Genomic DNA, 13278 nt, shown 5'->3' with positions numbered 1-13278 from the left:
AATAAATAAATGAGGCGACCCACACATAGACTCTCTGACAGATTCTCAGCACAGCAGGAGTTTAAATTAGCTAATCAACCACAGCTGTGTTCAGATAAGCACTTATTAATAATTGCAAACTCAACATCAAGCCTGAAAACATAAAACTGTAACGGACTGAATGTTCTGTCCCTGGTGTGGAAAGCGTTTGCGTGTTTTTCTGGTTTGGAATCCTGATACACTACTGGAGCTTTTGTCGGTCAGTTGCTAAGTCAACCAGCAAGCGTGTAGCGTAGCCGACAAAAAGAAGAATACAAGTGGTTTTGAGTCGTTTAACATTTTTTTCTGCGTTATTTTCCTTTTGCAATGGGTCACGGCGCTAAATTAATAATGCCTAGATCTCCATACTTAATTCTCTTAATGGAATCATTCTACTGTGGCTACAGATGGAAAGTAAAAGAATCGTCTTTCTGTCCTCCAGCGTTGTGCGCATGCCCGAAATTTCCTGATGTAAACAATAACACACAACGTGTCAACAGAGGATCATTCCAGCTGGAAATGGAGTTCAGGAACACATTCTGGGGTGTGGCCCCATCCAGTGAAGCCTGTCTGTCTTTAAGCTGCAGATGTAGCAGGCTGCCAGCAATCTGCACACTGCTCACTGATTTTATGGCCCACATGAGAACGATCAGGAGCCGGACAGCTCTGACTCTCAGAGAGTCCTGCGCCGCTCCCCCCAAAATAAAACTTTGAACAAGAACACGTGAGACCCAGATGGGCGGGATCCTCTGATGGGAGTCGAGATTTCACAGGAGGAGGGTTCAGCAGGAGCAAGAGGTCGTGGAGGCCTCATGGAAACTGTCACTGAAAGTTAAAGCAGGAGTTGTCACGGGCGACCATCTTGATGGAAGTAGAACATGACTTAGCGGGTCTGGGAGTGATTTGACAGTGCTGGTTAGAGGAATGCAGCGGTCTCCTGTACAACAGCTGGGACCACAGAGTAAATCATGGAGACCTGTGAGGACGCTTTGGAAAGCTACTCTGGCAAACGCCGGAGCTCTGTGTAAACCTGTCAGTGAAATAAAACACGTTTCTGACCCTGCCCTGGTGAATCGAAGCCGTCACATGGAGGAAGACCAGCTTTCTTCACGATGTGCAGCCAACTGCTCCCTGCTAGGGTCGCACCCATCCACTTGTTTCACTTTCAACACCGATACCGATGTCTGAGGTTTAGTATCGGCTGATTCGACACAGAGAAACAGCTGAAGTGACTTAAAACGTTACATTTTCTTTAAACAGCACTAAACTTCAAATGTATTTTCCAACTCTGCACCACTACAGAGCACTTAAATACATTGATAGCTTCTCAATCTTGGTCAAACATGTAAAAACAACATTCATTTGTTCAGTCAGTGCAATCAGGAATTAGAACAGTCAGTGTAAAAATAAACAATAAAGAAACTGAAACTGATGAAAGCAACAGGTTGACTAACTCGGTCAAACATCAGTACTCTTCACGTTCACCAGGTAGTTATGGGTCGATCCCGACAGCAGCCATTTTGTTCTTGTATCTTTCTCTCACATGTTGGTTAAGAGTGTTCACATGTTTTCTTTTTGTTGGTCTCAAAGCCATGGGTCTGCTATGCGTTGTGCATCAACTTGCCTACTAAGATGGTGCAGATCACTTCAGCTTCATACTTGTATTAATAAATTCTTGTTTTGTTTGCTTTTTTGTGGAATACTTTGTGATTTCTGGACATTTTTCTGCATTTAATTCTCTAACTTCACGTTGGCTTTGTTATATTGTAAAATGTTTGTTTTCTAAATTGTTTTCTTGATATTTGTCTTCCTAAACTTTGCCTTTCGCTTTATAAAATTAGTTAATGCATTTACCTGGCTGTCCATACGCATGGTTATTTATTGATTGATAACTCTTTATTTCTTTACTCCTGTTTATCTTCTGTTGCTGAGTCTTGGTAATTTCTGTCCTCGATGCTCTGTAATTTTTAGTTTTGTTTTGCTTTACTTATATTTTTGTCGCCTTCTCTCCTGACAGAAACTTGCTCGCTACGCCACAAACGATGGAGCATCATTGTTTTCGTGGTGTGCCGCTGCAAACTTGTTCCTTCCTCGCAAGGCGTTGTAAATAAACAGCCGAATTCTTCGTTTTTCTGCTGGTGTTCGGGAGGAAAACTGAAGGAAAAACCTCTGACGAAGAGGCTAAAAGTAAACTGGATGTGGATGGAGAACAAACCCAGTGTTGCACCAAGCATTAGCTATCATCTTCAACAAATACAATTGTGTGAGTCAGAAATAAGTCCTAAAAAAAAGCCTAAGATAGCTCTTTTTATTAACTTTGCACGGAGCCCACTGCAGCAGCAGCTGTAAGCTGGCGCAGAAGCGCAACATTCCTTTGCTTTGAGACATCGCAGACTAAGTGGTTGACTTTTCTTTACATAGGCCTTAATTACAAACTAAACTGGGAGACATTTGCCGAGGAAATGAAAAAACATGCACCGAACAAGACATTAAAACAGCACAGAGATTCATTGTCTTGTTACGGCAGCAAAAGTGACTTACAACACTCACTTTCTCAGAAATCGTGGACAAGCAGGGAACAAAATTGTATTTCACGTCACTATTTTAGAGCTTTCTCACACCAAGAAGCAGCAGCAACTTTGCAGAAAAACACACAGTCCCTCACACACACACACACACACACACACACACCTATACTGGTTTTGGTGTACTAGCAGGACACTTTTTTCAAACCAGTTTTTTGCAACACTAAACGGACACCCCTTTCCACTTATGCTAGAAAGACGTAGTAAGTTGTCAAAAATCTTGTTAGAGCTACACAACATAGATCTCACTTAAAAATTTAGATACACACTTCAGAACTCAAAATACAAGAATGTGACCCAATGCTGTATTAAAAGGACAAACGATAATGAGGTGCTTGGCTCCGCCCATGACACCAACAGTAATTGTCAGGGCCAATTTTATTTATCAGGACCATGGCATACACATACAAAAAACATAAAATTTATGTGCATTAAGAAGTCCAAAAATGGAAATATGGACTATAACTAGTCCATATTTCTGTGGAGTGCATTTGTCATCCCATGAGATGTCTGAATCATCTACGGAATCAGGAGCATACTCCTCTTCTGATGATATCGCTTCACTTGAACTTTGTTCTGGACAGACCTGTTGATTAAAAACATATTTTGTATACATTGAAAGCGTTTCAGCAAGAATATTTCTACTAAAAGCTTACCAGTGATGTCCTCCTTTTATTTACAATAACACATTTTGTGCAGGGACTGGTTGCAAACTAGACAGAGAAAAGTAAGAATTGACAAAGGGAGGTAAGCATAAGTATTTAAAAAGTCAGTGCTGCACTATGACTCAATTTCAACATACAGCACAACTAGACATGGAAGATCATATTCAAAAGATGAACCCAATTCCCATTCTCAAAAAAATTACCTTTACATCACACACCACTCCATTTCAGAGGTGAAAACAGTCCTTCACATAAAACATTTTTCTAAACTTGACATTTCATCATGGATGATATCATGATCTCACACACAGTTAACCACTGTTAACCGAAAAAAGTGTAATCTTAAAATAAGAATTTGATCCTGACACTTGTGAAGGTATCAAAACCAATGAATTGTTATGATTATTTGTTTTTAATCGTAATTACCCTGTGTTTGAACAGTACTTAGTATTCTCATGACTATTTTAGAAAATAAAAAGGTCATTGAGATAAAACTTATGTCAGGTGAGTTACCAGAAAATAATTTGCATGCATCCAACTCAGCAGCCTGACAAGGCATCTCTATGGAGAGCTAAAATGAAGGGATAAACACTGAATGATTGTTTCTAAAAATAAAACAATGTCCACCTAATGTATGAACCTATCCAGTTTATTACAGAGGATCCATGTGTCTGTGCTCATCTGAACTTAACTTTCATTCTTTTCTACATGTAATTTCAAAACTCAGTCCTCCAAATTTCTGCACCTTACATGATGAGTATTACACAAGACCAGTGTGTTTGAATAGTACTTAATATTATTTCAATGACTTTATATAAGAAACAAAGTTGGTTGTCGGAGACCAAAATTACCTCTGGAGGGTTGGTTGAACAGGATCCGCATACATCCATGTCACCAGCCTGACACAGTTCATCTTTGGAAATCTGAAATGTAAAGAACACTCACTAAATGTGAGTTTGTTGCCAATGTAGAGAACAGTCCTCCCTATTCCTGCACCTTACATTTTGAGTATTACACAGGACCCATGTGTATGTCCACTCCTAAATGTGACTTTCATTCTTCTGTACTTGTAATTTCAATACTCAGTCCTCCCTATTCCTGCACCTTATATTTTGAGTATTACACAGGACCCGTGTGTATGTGCGTTTCTAAATGTAATTTTCATTCTTTTCAACATGTAATTTCAAAATTCAGGTTTCCACATTTCTGCAACTTACATGATGAGTATTACACAAGACCAGTGTGTATGTGCACTCCTAAATGTGACTTTCATTTTTCTGTACTTGTAATTTCAATACTCAGTCCTCACTATTCCTGCACCTTATATTTTGAGTATTACACAGGACCTGTGTGTATGTGCGTTTCTAAATGTCATTTTCATTCTTTTCTACCTGTAATTTCAAAATTCAGGTTTCCAAATTTCTGCAACTTACATGATGAGTATTACACAAGACCAGTGTGTATGTGCACTCCTAAATGTGACTTTCATTTTTCTGTACTTGTAATTTCAATACTCAGTCCTCACTATTCCTGCACCTTATATTTTGAGTATTACACAGGACCTGTGTGTATGTGCGTTTCTTAATGTAATTTTCATTCTTTTCTACCTGTAATTTCAAAATTCAGGTTTCCAAATTTCTGCAACTTACATGATGAGTATTACACAAGACCAGTGTGTATGTGCACTCCTAAATGTGACTTTCATTTTTCTGTACTTGTAATTTCAATACTCAGTCCTCACTATTCCTGCACCTTATATTTTGAGTATTACACAGGACCTGTGTGTATGTGCGTTTCTTAATGTAATTTTCATTCTTTTCTACCTGTAATTTCAAAATTCAGGTTTCCAAATTTCTGCAACTTACATGATGAGTATTACACAAGACCAGTGTGTACGTGCACTCCTAAATGTGACTTTCATTTTTCTGTACTTGTAATTTCAATACTCAGTCCTCCCTATTCCTGCACCTTACATTTTGAGTATTACACAGGACCTGCGTGTATGTGCGCTTCTAAATGTAGCTTTCATTCTTTTGTACTTGTAATTTCAAACCTCAGTTCTCTCCTTTTATGCAGCTTACATATCAAGTGTTACGCAAGACTTGTGTGTTTGAACAGTACTTAACATCATATCAAAAACTGTATTTTAGAAAATAAGTTGGTCGTTGGAGACCAAAATTACCTCTGGATGGTTGATTGAACAGGACCCGCCTGAATCCACGTCACCAGCCTGACACGGTTCATCTTTGGAAATCTGAAATATAAAGAACACTCACTGAATATGAGTTTGTTCCCAATTTAGAAAACAGTCCTCCCTATTCCTGCCCCTTACATTTTGAGTATTACACAGGACCTGTGTGTATGATCGCTTCTAAAACAGCTTCCATTCTTCTGTACTTGTAATTTCAAAACGTAGTCCTCCTTATTCCGGCACCTTACATTTTGAGTATTACACTGGACCTGTGTGTATGTGCGCTTCTAAATGTAACTTTCATTTTTTTGTACATGTAATTTCAAAACTCAGTCCTCCCTTTTTATGCAGCTTACATATCAAGTATTACACAAGACCTGTGTGTTTGAACCGTACTTAACAGTCATCCCCAACCACAGGCCGCAGATCAGTACCAGTCCGTGAACCAATTGGTACCGGGCCGCACAAGAAAAATATTTTTGGTTTACATATTGTCTGAGTATGGAGGATCGTTTATTTTGAAAACCCTTTAACCGGATTCTCTCTGTTACGTCTTGCTCACCAACATTGAGCCCACAATGAGTAAGAAAGCGATATGTTTGGAAAGTTTCTTTAAAAAAGGGGAAAAGGACCAGAGACAGGAGAGTGGATTTATCCTTGACTTGTAGGTGACTCCCATGTTCCAAGCCCACTCTGCATAATATGTACCGGCTTACAGATGAGGCAATGGAGCTTCAAACTGCTTTGCCATTACACCCTCTGCATTGTGTGTCATCGTTTCCAAGGTGGGATCATCTCATTGCAGAGAAACAAGCTCAGGACTCCCATTAATTTGTCATTGTCGTAAGTTAAAATTTTCATGAAAATAAATATTCGTTTTTGTGGCATTTTCAAATCTTATATTGAAGGGATGTGTGAACGTTAGCATAGCGACTAGAGTCAGAAAGCATTATGGCAGTGATCGAGACGAGAAAAGAGGAGTATAGCTTGTAAGTCTTAAGTCTGGTTCACACGGCAAGATTTTAGGATTGTCAGACGATTTTCCAAATTCTGTGACCACAGAGCTGATAAAAGTACAACAGGTTTATGTGTCCAGCCACATAACAGGAGCAAATCTTGCCATGTGAGCAGGCTTTAGTACAAAATGATGTCACAACTACAATCTACCTGCAATGCATATAGCTAGTGTAAGCATCAAGCTTTGACTGAATGAATAGCCTTGTGTCACGTTAATTTAATGATGGATAGCTGAAAAGTTACCGGGTTTATCAACTGTGGTAGCAATTTTGCTCCAACTCCACTCGTCATCATTTCTGTGGATATTCTTTGTACGAAATGCTGAATAAACATTCATGCTGTTTCCACATATCTCCGATGTCCACCGGACTCATTTTGGGCATGTCAGCTCAGCTGTTTGGGATTCCCCTCCATGAGCTACGTCACAGCGCTTTCTGATTGGCTGCCTGTCAAATTGAACAGGTTGAGTTCTAGCTCCCAATCAAGGAAAACCCTACAAGCTGTGAGAATATGCCCGATTTTAGATCGGAGCAGTCCCAATGTTCCAACGACTGGATGCGATCAGTCTTAACAAGCCATAGATGGCAGGATGAACGGTTACGATTATCGCAAGCAACGTTCTAAGATTGTTGTAAGGGGAAATTCGGGGTAAAAAAAGAAGAAACCGAGCCACAGAAAAATGGCCAAGTCTTCACCGGTCCGCGGTGATAAAAAGGATGGGGACCACTGGTACTTAATATCATTTCAAAGACTTTATCTTAGAAAATAAGTTGGTCGATGGAGACCAAAATTACCTCTGCAAGGTTGGTTGAACAGAATCCGCATGCATCCACGTCACCAGCCTGACACAGTTCATCTTTGGAAATCTGAAATGTAAAGAACACTCACTAAATGTGAGTGTGTTCCCAATGTAGAAAACAGTCCTCTCTATTCCTGCACCTTACATTTTGAGTATTACACAGGACCTGTGAGTATGTGTCCTTCTCAATGTAACTTTCATTCTTCTGTACTTGTAATTTCGAAACTCAGTCCTCCCTATTCCTGCACCTTACATTTTGAGTATTACACAGGACTTGTGTGTATGTGCGCTTCTAAATGTAATTTTCATTCTTCTATACTTGTAATTTCAAAACTCAGTCCTCCCTTTTAATCCAGCTAACATATTTAGTATTACACAACACCTATGTGTTTGAACAGTACTTAATATGATTTCAATTACTTTATTTTAGAGAATAAGTTGGTCGATGGAGACCAAAATTACCTATGCAAGGGTTGGTTGAACAGAATCCGCATGCATCCACGTCACCAGCCTGACACAGTTCATCTTTAGAAATCTGAAATGTAAAGAACACTCACTATATGTGAGTTTGTTCCCAATGTAGAAAACAGTCCTCCCTATTCCTGCACCTTACATTTTGAGTATTACACAGGACCTGTGTGTATGTGTGCTTCTCAATGTAACTTTCATTCTTCTGTACTTGTAATTTCAAAACTCAGTCCTCCCTATTCCTGCACCTTACATTTTGAGTATTACACAGTACCTGTGTGTATGTGTGCTTCTCAATGTAACTTTCATTCTTCTGTACTTGTAATTTCAAAACTCAGTCCTCCCTATTCCTGCACCTTACATTTTGAGTATTACATAGGACCTGTGTGTATGTGCGCTTCTAAATGTAATTTTCATTCTTCTATACTTGTCATTCCAAAACTCAGTCCTCCTTTTTATGCAGCTAACATATCTAGTATTACACAACGCATGTGTGTTTGAACAATATTTAATATCATTTCAATTACTTTATTTTAGAGAATAAGTTGGTCGTTGGAGACCAAAATTACCTCTGGAGGGTTGGTTGAACAGGATCCGCATGTCCACATCACCAGCCACTTTACATCACCAGCAACTTTGGAAATCTGAAATGAAGGGATGTACACTGAATTATTCCATAAATAAAGTCCACCAACTGTATGAGCAAAGCACCTTTAGCTGAACACACCTCTACCTGTAGGTACACATAATAAGTAGGATAAACTTCAAACAATGCAGATATATCAAATAGTAGCAAATGAAATTAACATTTTTCAAAATCAGTCAATTGATCTAATTGTATGTCTTTCTGTGGTTACTTAAACATTTTTTGTCAACTGAATGCAACTCATTATTTTGTACTTGTAATTTCAAAACTCAGTCCTCAGACTGTTTTCATATATATATATATATATATGAAAACAGTCCTCCCTATTGTTTTTGTTCCTTGTTTTTCCAGGAACAAGAAAAAACTATTTGAGTAATATATATATATATATATATATATATATATATATATATATATATATATATATATAATATAAGCTTTTGTATTTTGAGCAGTTGCTTGTCTCCTTTGGAAAAAGAAAGGTATTCTGATTATAATGATCATCGAACATGATCTATGCTAATAATGTGTAGTATAAAAATTGTTTAAAAGTGAAAAAGCAAAACAAAGGAAAAAACAATCCTTTAATAAACACTGGAATCCTATGCATAATAAAGTCACAACTCACCTTTAAATGAATTGGGATATTTTACATCAAATCCTTCTTTATCTTCACCTAAGGAGCAATAACAATTGGAATCATGTTTGCTCTCTGAGACCTCTTTGCTGACATCTTCTGCAAAGATCAGAGAATGTGTTACTGAGTAACAACATGATACTGTACACCAGGGGTGTCAAACTCCAGGCCTCCTGGGCCAGTGTACTGCAACTTTTACATGTCTGTCTGGTCTAAAACACCTTAAGTATATTACTGAAATAGCTCCTCAGTGCAGTCAAGTTGATGACCATCCCATCTGATCCAGCCATGTGACATCAGAAACACATCTAAATGTTGCTGGACACCAGCCCTCAAGACCTTGAGTTTGACACCCCTGCTGTACATAATATGATTTGGTGTTATTTTATGCGAAAATGATGTACTGAAGTACACAGTTCTACATAATTGACTTTCTATTGACAGGTTCTCAAAATCTTAAAAAAATTAAAACATCATCTCAATACTAATGATTACTATCTAGGATAATTTGTGCCCGTGAAACAATATCACTCACTGATGTACAGAAAATGACCAAATACAGTTTTATCTAATTCTGGAGTGAGCCACCTTCCCTTTAAACTCTGGTACATTGGCTAACATGGTTGGTAATTACTAGCTAAACTGCTGCAAATCAGATGCTTTGGTGTATCCAAGCATCAAGTAACCTACAACATTCTGCAAAATTACTAAACTATATGTACTTAAATGTCTTAAGAGATTCTGTATGAGTCTTACCTCTTTCTCCACGCAAAACAAATGAAACAAGTTAAATGAATACTAATGGCTTGCACCTGGACTTGTCGGATTGTACCAAGTTGATAGAGGAGGAGGGATACAACAAAAGGAGAATTCCATTTTGTTTCTGAAGCACACAAGGTCTGATTTTTTTCCAGGAACAAGAAAAAACTATTTGAGTAATATTTTGTAACTTTCATTCAATATTTCAAAGTTAAATAGTTTATCATACATTTTTCTTTATTTAAGAGGCAACAGTTAGATGGTATCTCCCACCAGCAATGTTGTCACTTCTTTTAATCATTTCTGTTCAATCAATTAATCATGTTTATTTGTATAGCACATTTCAGCAGCAGGGCAGTTCCAAACACTTGTTTTTATGATAAAGATCCAACATAAACTGTTGTCTAATGGCAGACACAACACCTGCAGAAAAAGGTTGGCTGATGTACCTGCCAATAGACAATTTAGACTACCTAGACAATCTACATGTATGCAGAGTAGCGACATTGAGATTACGACAAAATATACATTTTAAAAGTTTTGTGCTAACAGTAACATAAGTAATCATGATATTTTTGGCACTTTAAATATTTTTTAAATAAATGCTTTTTATTTTTATATTTGTAATTATGTATTATTCCATGACTGGTTATCCCTTCTTTCAAATTCAAAAATACTTTATTGATCCTAAAAGGGAAATTAAATAAAAAAAAAAGCTTGGGTCCTCTACCACAAGCCTTGGAGCGTGAGTGGTCTTCACAGTATATTAGCAGTTCCCAAAGGTGTGCTTCTCTGTATCAAGAGGTCTGATGTATCTCCAGGTATTTGTTTGAGTCACTCTTCCAGTTTAGGGGTCATTACCCTGAGGGTTTCAGTGACCACAGGCACTACTGTTGACTTCAACTTCCACATTCTTTGTAACCACCTAAGACCCAAACTCTTGCATGGCATGCATTATTAATTCATCTGATATTTGGGTTGATTGGGACCTAATGATTGCAAAAACAAAGAATTATCTTTTTACATGATATCTGGACATCATTTTTCTCAGAAAAATACTTATTCATTTTAAATCACCATGTTTAGCACCATGGTAAAGCTATACAGTTGCTAACTTTTGTAAACTTACACAACAAAAGAAACACTGAACATCTTGAGTCTAACCTGTAATGTGTTATAATCTTCCACCACCACTAAGTCATAAAATAATGGCCTAACGTGTGGACACCAGACCCCATCTAGAACAAAATTTAGTATTGTGGACTAGACAGTCCAAAATAAGTCATCCACTTATGTGGACAAATTTTTCTCAGGTTCTAGGAGGATGATGGTTCTTTTTAGTCTTTGGTATTTCTCTAGTTTTTTCTGTACCTTCTGTTCATTCAGGATAGCTACATCATAACAACTGCTTTGCTCTGCTGCTCAATGATCACCATGTTCAGTTGGTTTGCTTTTCCTGTTTTGTCTTCCTGTATATGGAAGGCCCACAGAATCTTAGCTTGTTCGTTTTCTACCACCTTGTGTGGCATTTCCCATTTTAAAGAGGTGTGTTCAAGGTTATATTCCCTTCAGATGTTTCTTCACACTATTCTGGGTACTTGGTTGTGGCGTTCCATGTGTTCTTATCATGCTACCATCTTGCATCCTGGTGTTAGCTACTAGATTGTCTCAGGGGACTCATTGCATAGCATTCACTGAATATCTTGCTTGGTATTACAAATCTGGGTCGTTATTGCTCTGGTTCTAGGGACCTGCTTATGTGCCATCATGAATACTGCCTCTGTGCTGTGGTTCAGTCTAAGACTTTGTCAAATGGAGCTGTCAGTGCATACCTGTTGATTGTCTGGACCTTGTTTCTGTCATTGGACTTGCCTTACTATTTGTAAGTACAGTGGCTTGCAAAAGTATCCATAGCCCTTGAACTTTTCCATATTTTGTCACAACTGCAAATATATTTTCACAGAATTTTATGGAAAATAAAAGCTAAAAGTCCAGTATTCAGCCCCCGTCCCCTGAATGCAACCAATTGTCTTCAGAAGTTGACTGCTAATGGTAAAAAATTCAACTCCTCTATGACTGCCACAAAAGTTGGCTAAGAGAATATTGGGGAACAAACAGCATGAAGTCCAAGGAACACACCAGACAGGACAGGGATAAAGTTGTGGAGAAGCTTAAAGCAGGCTTAGGCCATCTCACAGAGTACTGTTCTATTAATCATCTGGAAATGGAAAGAGCAAATCACACAGCTGTGAACCTACCAAGAAAAGGTCATCCACCTAAACTTACAGGCTGAGCAAGAAGAGCACTGATCAGAGATACAGCCAAGAGGCTCATGGTGGATCTGGATGAAATGCAGAGATATCCACACCTCAGGTGGGGGAATCTGTCCACAGTATAACTATTAGTCATGCACTGCAAAAATGTGGTTTTATGGAAGAGTGGCAATAGAAAAGCCATGGTATAAAGAAAACTATAAGAAGTCCCTATAACTATGAGAAGTTGCAGTTTGCCAAAAGCCATATTGGGATACAGCAAAAATGATGAGACAAGACCAAAATGAACTTTTTGGCAAAAATGCAAAGCACTATTTGTGGTGGAGAACAAACACTGCACATCAATCTGAACACACCTTCCCCACTGACAAACATGGTGGTGCCAGAATCTTGCTCTGAGGGTGCTTCTTTTCTTCAGGGACAGGGAAAATTGTTAGAGTTGATTGTAAGATGGACTAAGCCAAATACAGGGTAATCTTGGAAGAAAACCTGAACACACCTGAACCTGGAGTCTGCAAAAGACTTGAGGCTGGGGCAGAGGTTCACATTCCAGAAGGACAACTACCCTAAACATAAAGCCAGATCTACAATGGAATGGTTTAAATAAAAACATATTTATGTGTTAGAATGGCAAAGTCAAAGTCTAGACATAAACTCAGCAGAGATTCTTTGGCAAGATCTGAAAACTGCTGACAAGTCAACTTAATTTGTATAGCATATTTCAGCCACAAGGCCAAAGTGCTTTACATCAAAAAACTAAATAGTCATAAAAATAACATACATTTACCATAAAAGAAAAACAAAGAAATTAAATTCAAAGTAAAATCAAAAATAAAATTATATACATAAAATGTATTGATACATCTAACAATGATTAAGATTCAGAGTCATCTGTAAATTGGTGTAGTTTTAGCCTTGATTTAAAGGAATTCAACTGTGTTGCAGTTTTCTGGAAGTTTATTCAAGATTTGTGGTACATTGAAGCTAAATTCTGCTTCAAAATGCTTGGTTCTGGGGATGCAGACCAATAGAAACCTTTCTACGCTTTTAGATTTTTGTCAAAATTAGCAGGACACCGCTCCTGTCCCGTTAATTCAAAATGTCCTGCTAGTGTTGTGTGTATTCTGACGAAATGTCCTGCTAAACCACATTTACCAACGCACACACACACACACACACACACACACACACACACACATCTTAAAACTCCCTCCCTATAT

The 13278-nt window shown here is 38.0% G+C and overlaps 1 long non-coding RNA gene across 3 annotated transcripts; it reads right to left on the bottom strand.

The window, feature by feature from the left end:
* Window positions 1-2932: 2932 nt before the first annotated feature.
* Window positions 2933-11069, bottom strand: LOC145548533 (uncharacterized). Of its 3 annotated transcripts, none has more exons than XR_014084542.1 (7): window positions 9018-11069; window positions 8313-8387; window positions 7738-7810; window positions 7271-7342; window positions 5451-5522; window positions 4120-4191; window positions 2933-3316 (listed from the first exon to the last, which is right to left on the bottom strand). It is a non-coding gene; the product is annotated as an uncharacterized LOC145548533 (long non-coding RNA). The 3 variants fall into 3 exon arrangements; XR_014084544.1 differs by lacking the exon at window positions 9018-11069 and having other exon boundaries at window positions 2933-3189; window positions 3260-3316; window positions 8313-8761; XR_014084541.1 differs by lacking the exon at window positions 9018-11069 and having other exon boundaries at window positions 8313-8761.
* Window positions 11070-13278: the final 2209 nt, after the last annotated feature.

This window comes from Poecilia reticulata, chromosome 2, assembly GCF_904066995.2.
Source record: "Poecilia reticulata chromosome 2, P_reticulata-male-v2, whole genome shotgun sequence".
NCBI classification, from domain to species: Eukaryota; Metazoa; Chordata; class Actinopteri; order Cyprinodontiformes; family Poeciliidae; genus Poecilia; species Poecilia reticulata.
This window is presented reverse-complemented; position numbering and strand designations above follow the sequence as displayed.